Consider the following 7,677-nt stretch of genomic DNA (forward strand, 5'->3'; position numbering starts at 1 on the left):
AGTAGAGTAGTAGTAGTGTGTCGGCGGTACCGGTACGTACGTAGTATATATATATATATATATATATATATATATATATATATATATATATATATATATATATGAATCCAGTAGCTTATAGATATGTTGTGTGTGGGTTGTGCGGTGCCCTAAGTTCAGTAAATTTGGGTATGAACAAATAACTGAAAGTTCAAGTCGTGACAACATGACTACATGGAGCTACCAGCATATTGAATGGCTTGATATCTTATGATTTGGCCACATGTATGAGAGGCACATGAATATACACAAACCTAAAACAGGTCTGCAGGTGCGTCCAAACAGGTTTGAAAACGCGTCCTTGAATGCAAACAATTATAAACCTGTTCAAGTGTGAACATATACACTTTTACACGGCATACAATCGCACATTGTATTCTTCCATTGCATAAACCACACGTCTCGTGTATCAAAATGAGCATTCGTTTCAAAGCAAATAGCTATATTCAAACACACGCACACACATGTGTGGACACCCATACTTCGCTGAAATACATGTACGAATCGAGCAGTGCGCGCTCTTACCTTCAAACCGTGCATTATAGCTACTGGCAGCGGCATCCCCCTGCTGCTTAGCCAGCTGGAACTTGTGATAGAACTGAATAAATTTGGTCTTCACCGAATTCAGCCCAATCATGCCCAGTATCTTGTCCCCCATAATTTCTGGTGCTTTTGGATCTTTGCTGAGTACGTCCTTCCAAATATCAGCAGGTGTACGTGATGTCGTCGACACAGTCTTTGGCTTGAGCGTGCGTTTGGAACTTTTAGCCCTGCACAGATAAGTGTTCATTTAAGAGGGCAAAAAAGTAAGGAAGTAGGCGTGGCTACTATTTCATATTGCTTTGGCAGCAGTATAAGTGTGCATAAAGATACGTTGGCGTGTACCACATAGATGAGTTACGAGATGCCCGAATGTGTTTTAGAAGAATCTACTTCATGCCTAAATGTTTCGTGAAGGTCGAAGGCGGAATGAATTGACATAAGAATATATCACAGATAAGATTATCTACTTGCACGAAACAGAACCATCTACTTGTGAAACCACAACACGATGCGCTATAGCACTACTGTGAAGCAATTTGGGCATCAGTTGTGCCCAGCATCTTAGCAAAACATGAAACGCTTACACATCTACATGTTTAAGCGACAGTATATACACTCGACAATACGATTGTATTTGCAGTATTCTTATAGCATTATAATACATAATACCCCCTATAAGTTATAATACATAATACACCATATAAGTGTGTTCTGCCCGTTCCAAATCGGGAGTGTGGTGCGGTGAACAGCTACATGCTTGCAGAAATAGTTACATGAATGCAAGTAAAGGAGTCATTCCATGAGTGATTACTTGCAAGTCTACGTCCTTACCTGGAGGTCTTTCCGGGGTTCAACTTGGCGGTTGATACCGCGGCTTGGCATACACTTACAAACGCAGCGGGAAGGGGCACATGTGTAGTAAGCTTCCGCGCTGTATTTTCACCAGCGCTTGCTTTCATGGCTTGATCATGGTAGTCGAGAATAGACTGTGCGCACAAATATAGACACCCTGAGCATGTGCGAATATGTATGACCAACACAGTTATTTGTTGCAGACAAGTCGTTTGCATGTGCATATATTTATTAAATACGTTTGTAGTCAATACATAAATGCTATATTGGAGTGAAGTCTTCGACTGATACAGGTCAATTAATATAGCTATGCGCTAGACAGACATATGCCTAGGATATCTAGATGAGAGCAAATATGAATGCACTACAATGTGAATGAATATCCACTTGTCACACACGTGTATTGCAAACATAAGGTATTCTATGGTTGATGCAATTACTGCCATATCCATGTCCTGTGACGTTGTTCGATAGCCTTCTGTTGCTATATATGTGCTATGAAATCTAATAATTGAATAGTCAGCATATACACTACTATACGAACGGATGTATACTCTAGATAGTATACCTGAATAAAGTCAAACACCTTCTTGCGCCTATACACAAAAAAAACTAGTCTGCCTTGGCACTACTCAGAGATACAACTATATCAATCTATCACACAACTCAGAGACACAACTATATCAAACTATCACACAAACACAGCACACAAGCACAAACTACTCAGCCTTGGTATGCAAGTGATATCTGCTTTATCTAGATATGTTGTACATACCTGTGCAATCACGCTCGCCTGGTTGGGGAAGGGCTCTTTTAAGCTCAATAGCTACGCGTAGTTATAAATTACTTCACACAGAGACGCGGGACTATCGAAGGGACATTCATCTCCTGCGATAAAGGGTCACACAAGTCGATGATGAGCACGCGTGTATGAACAGCACAGAAAATTATGCACGTGAAAGTAAACTGGCAGGTATGTACGGCATGCAGTTAGAATTGAAACATTGGAATTGAAACACGGTGTTTTAATTCTTCCAGTTGGTGCAAAATGCAGAAGATCGGTACCTCCAGAACTGACATGAGTCAAACACACTCCTTGTCTCATGCTTGGTAATCTTCTCTTTGAGATAATGACTACCCAGCATAACTGTTATCAAGCCACCTTCAAGGCACACACCTCAATGTGGATAAGTTCTTTTAAGGCAAGACTGCGAAAGGTACCCAAGATTGAAAAGGTGTGAAGCACGGAAGCATGGAGAGGTCATTGCAACACGGAATATACTAGCACCAAATACAACTGAGAAATGTACGCGGCAACTGGTGGGCAAGTATATGATGTTAAAGTGCATATTCAAAATATTTCAGGAAGATATATTTTTCCATAGGGGTACCGTACCCCTACAATGTTGAAAACTGTATCTAGACGAAAAATCAATTTACGGGTGCACACTGTTGCATCCAGTTGTTAATATATCGTCACACACCTCACGGTGTAGCTAAGGAACCGGAACACATTGTCATACTTTACCCACATATAGCGTGTAAAGTTTATGATCAAAATCGGGAGTGCTACAATATAAATAGAAAGAGTTACCAAGATGTTCGTATCGGACCCCGGGCTCCGGGCGGATTTCGGTCTCGAATATATATCGCATCACTTTCAAGGCCTGGATGATGTAGCGAAAATGGTATAGTGTCTAACACTAGGATGGACAAATGTTCATCACGTTCATCATTTTAATCGGTTGAACTAAGTATGTAAAATAATAAAAATATCTGGTGGGATGTCACATACTCCTTTTCACACTTACAGATCATACCTGGGGCAGCTCGGCATCCGCTCCGAGGCCCTGCGGAATATCCTTCTCTATTTCTTTTATCAAGTCGTAGGCCTCTAGCATGCCCTTACCACTACAAGATCAAAGGTTTGATTTATCACATACACATAGCTTACACTATAGGCGAAAATAGTTCTGGGTAAGGTGTGAAGCTGGTTGGTAATCAGCTGATTAGCAATCTTCAGCGTATCTAATGCTGTTTTGGATACTGAATAGCAATCTTCAGCGTATCTAGGATAGATACTGAATGACAATATTTAGCTCCTAGTGCTGTTTAGGATACTGAGTGAACCGGAAGAGTTACAAGCTTCATTCCTGTATTCTGAGTAACAAATATGCACGAATCTGTAGCGTCCATGCACACATGTCTGAATAGCAGTGCACAAGTCTCATTGGATATATACCCAGGTGCATCATGAAGTTTATGAATATAAGACCAGTACAGCACGCATACCATTCAATTAGCAGAGAATCCGTACACGGCACGCTAAATTCGCCTGAAGCAAGTAGTTAAATGCACACACATAATGCAATACTATAACCACTACTCACGCTCATTTGATTTTAACCCATACCTGTAGCGTTCCAGAATAGCGTACAAGGCATTGCAGTCATCAACATTGGTGTCATTGGCATCGCTCTCATCACTACACGATTCGTCTGGGGGTAAACGGTTTCATGAGATGTTGCGTATTTCATAGCTAGTATAATCATAACCAGTCCGAGCAGTGAACATTGGAACTGCATGTTTAATGGAGGGATACTAGATATACAAAGACTTGAAGTCTTGATCTGGTCATAGTAGCAGCTACAAACACATTCTTATATTGGTGATATCTACACACCGTCGACCTCGTGCACGATACGGCTGTAGTCACTATCAATTCATGTATGTTGTTTGTAATAAAAGCATTGGGGATTAGACGGCACTGAGAGTATCGTCCGGAATACCATATCAGTGTTAAAACGGAAGACACTGACCACTCACGCGACAATGTCCTCGTCGTAGGGCTTTAGGATTAGATAGCTAAAGCCCAAATAAGATTTAGGTCAGCATATATATGCATTACATAGCCTGACTTGACTGTAGCCTAAAACAAATAGTCACACATACATATTTGAATAAGTCATGCGACTCTACAGCAGTAAAATGCATGTCGGATAGATACCTACACGTATTCAACTACACATACGCCACTCACTTCACATCAAAAGGACCTACGCCCACACATATGCTTTCAGTTTCACTGGAATCTTCACTCTCGCCACATGTAAGGTCACCACCCGCGATGGCATCCCCCACCTCACCAACACCTTTAGGTATTTCTGACAGATTTCTCTTTGGGTTTTCTTCATTGTGTCCGGGTTTGGAGATGAGGATCGTACGCTGCTGCTTGCGAGGCTTCGAAGCTTTGATCTACACTTCAGGGGGACCCGTATCCAACTTCTTACTTTTCACGGTGTATTTGTCGGAGTGTTTGTGAACTCCCAAATCACTTTTGAGTGGCCTCACACTCTGCGTGGACTCTTCGGGGCATACACTGCAGTTCGCACACTCAACTGGTGTGATAGCCTCGCCCGGAGCTGTACAGTCACGAGAGTCGTGCTTTCCCGCGGAGCCGTCACCAGAGTTCGGTACTTCCACGTTGGCTTGAGTGGCAGCAGTGATTGTTTGAGTCGTACACCTACTACCACACGGCTTTGGAATGTCAAGCCATATGCCAGTGCCTGCGTTCACGCCACCTTCAGACCCCTTATCTGTTTCAGACTTGTGTCCCAACAAAGAAGTTTCCTCGGACTTCTCACCATTTGTGGTTCGAGTGTAAGTGTCGGCACCACAAGCTGCCGCTTCAGCCACAGCAGTAGCAGCACTGTCTGCAGCACGTGCCAACTGACGTGCCAGTGCCCTTCGAGCCGACTTGGAAGAACGGGTGCTAGTCTTACTCACACCACCAACCTTGGCCTCAGAATCATCGGCGTGTTTCGGATTTGCAGGCACTTTTGATAGTTTCGCACCCCGTTCGCGTTTGTTCTGTGTGTGCAGCTTGGTGTTGCTGGAACCGCTGGCCTCGACTTCGGCCAATATTTTGGCCTCTATGATACGCTGCTCCATCTGAATGCGTGACATCTCCTTGTTATGCTGACCGACTTTCAACGAATCCTGTGTGATAGTTGATTAAAATTGTGTGGACGGACGGTTTTGTGAGGTTTTGTTTACCAGATAAGTTGTGCATGAGCAAGAGGAGGAGAAGAGTATATTTGCGTGCATGTGCTTGCTGATGCATTAATCGTACAGGTGAGTGTGAGTAAGTTTATAGCTGAAAGTATTTTGAGAAGGTAAGCAGGTCAAGCTATTCAATGGTGTAGTACAAGGATGATGGAATTTTAGACTAGTTTCGTCCGTAAACTCTGATATCATGAAGAATTCACGCGAATCTCTATGAAAAGTAAAACTGACAACATGAACGACCACACCTACCTCCAGTTGAATCTTTAACTTCGAAAGTTCGTTCTGAGCCTGCTGGATAGCTTGAATTCGCTTCTCCTCCCTCTCCTTACAGAATTCAAATCAATTTAGAACTAAATCTTTCACGCACTCAGCAGATATTGTACAATTTTGCAGAATATACCCTTATAGTGTAGTACAACTCTGCAGAATGTGCTCCTTAAACTGTAGTGCAACTTTGCAGAATGTGCTCCTTGTAGTGTAGTGCAAGCAAGTTTATACAGATTTTGATCCGTGCATTCGTGGATGATTGTTGCGTCGACGAGATTAAACACATGATAAAGCATGAGGATTGGCAGGTACGCGAGTAGTTCACACGTTCATACCCACGTAGTAATAAATATGCATACCTGGCCTCCGTCTCCTTTGCCTCGATTTCTCTACACATGTCACATTTGGCCGTTGGTCTGCCCTTATGACACACACCCGAGAGTGTGTGATCCAGCAGACATTGCCATGTAACCTACAGTAGTGCGCAAATGTGGCAGTATGTTAACGTCACAAGCTATATTATATATGAAAATGTATCTCAGGATACCTTTCATGTCTCTAACAATTACACGGACTATAGCTAAGATATTACGTTATTGCCTTATGTGTGAAGTATGCAAGAACGGAGAAACAAGCTATGAACGCATGTCTTGTCGGCGTCGATACGCTGTATAGGGGGGGAATAACTCGAGTTCACACTCATATAGCTTACGCTAGTTTCATATACATTACACACTCTGCATACATGTGAACTAGCGATATTGTGATACTTCGCAAATATAGTCGTGCCATGTGTTGTGCTCGTACCTGCTTGTAGCACGGAGCTGAACGATCGGAGCACTTTCGCACATAGTCGTGGCCGTACGGACACACGTCTGACAGCTTAACCTCGCACATGGTCGAACACTCGTGCACTGGAGAGAGTATTAATGATAAGAAAGGTATGAATAATCATCAATGGGGTTAAGCCGATACGTGTACGTTACGCGCTATACGAGGACTACTGGGGCTGTGGCGGTAGTTGTCCGGGAAAGATCTTGAATAATGAATCGCTCCATGGTGGGTCGTGATGCCCGATATATCTGCCACTACGGTTTGTAGCAGAAGTTGTAATACGCTTTAAGCCTGTGGTATATTTGCTGGATTTGTATGTTTTAATTTTCTCAGATTTTCTCAGCCTTGTGGGGTGTTGTGGAAGAGTATTCACACACGTACTGTCTATTTCAATCTGTGGCAGATGTGCCACAGATTGAACCTGACGACCCACTCTATCTTTCAATACTTTGTAAGGTATAGTACCTTACAACCTTATGCGACAAGCACTCACTCACATGATGGAATTGGTATGAGCATTCCTCACATAACAAGAATCATACACAAACTCTCTCTTACCGGCATCGGCATTGGGGTGACATGGCAGGCGACAGGTGTGACCGCATTGCAGCAGCAAACCACCACACTTCACAGTACACCCTCCCATAGAGGCCAAGCTCTCAAAATCCGGTCCTGATCGAATCTAGATCGTGAAGTTTTAAGACGTGACAGTTAGGTAAACTGTTTAGTAGCTAAAATGTAAACATCCCAATGTATGGCGATGTATGGTGTCTGTATAAGTGTGTATAAGACTGCTGCTTCAATATTGTAATCGAGGTTGTGTGCCCCACTTGTATGATCGTACCTTGTAGACATACATAGTTTTGGCACTCCAGCGTGTATCCAGCGTACACGCCCCTATACCTAAGAATCATGCATCGATTCAGTCAATCCAAAAATTCAGGTTCGTTCCCCATATTTTAAAATTCATATATATATATATGTAGTGATCTCTATTGATATATTTGGACATACGCTTGCACGCATACTGTTACTTGTATGAAAAGAATTGATATACATTTAAGCACACCTTTT

This window comes from Sphaeroforma arctica (assembly GCF_001186125.1).
Source record: "Sphaeroforma arctica JP610 unplaced genomic scaffold supercont1.98, whole genome shotgun sequence".
Taxonomy (NCBI): Eukaryota; class Ichthyosporea; order Ichthyophonida; genus Sphaeroforma; species Sphaeroforma arctica.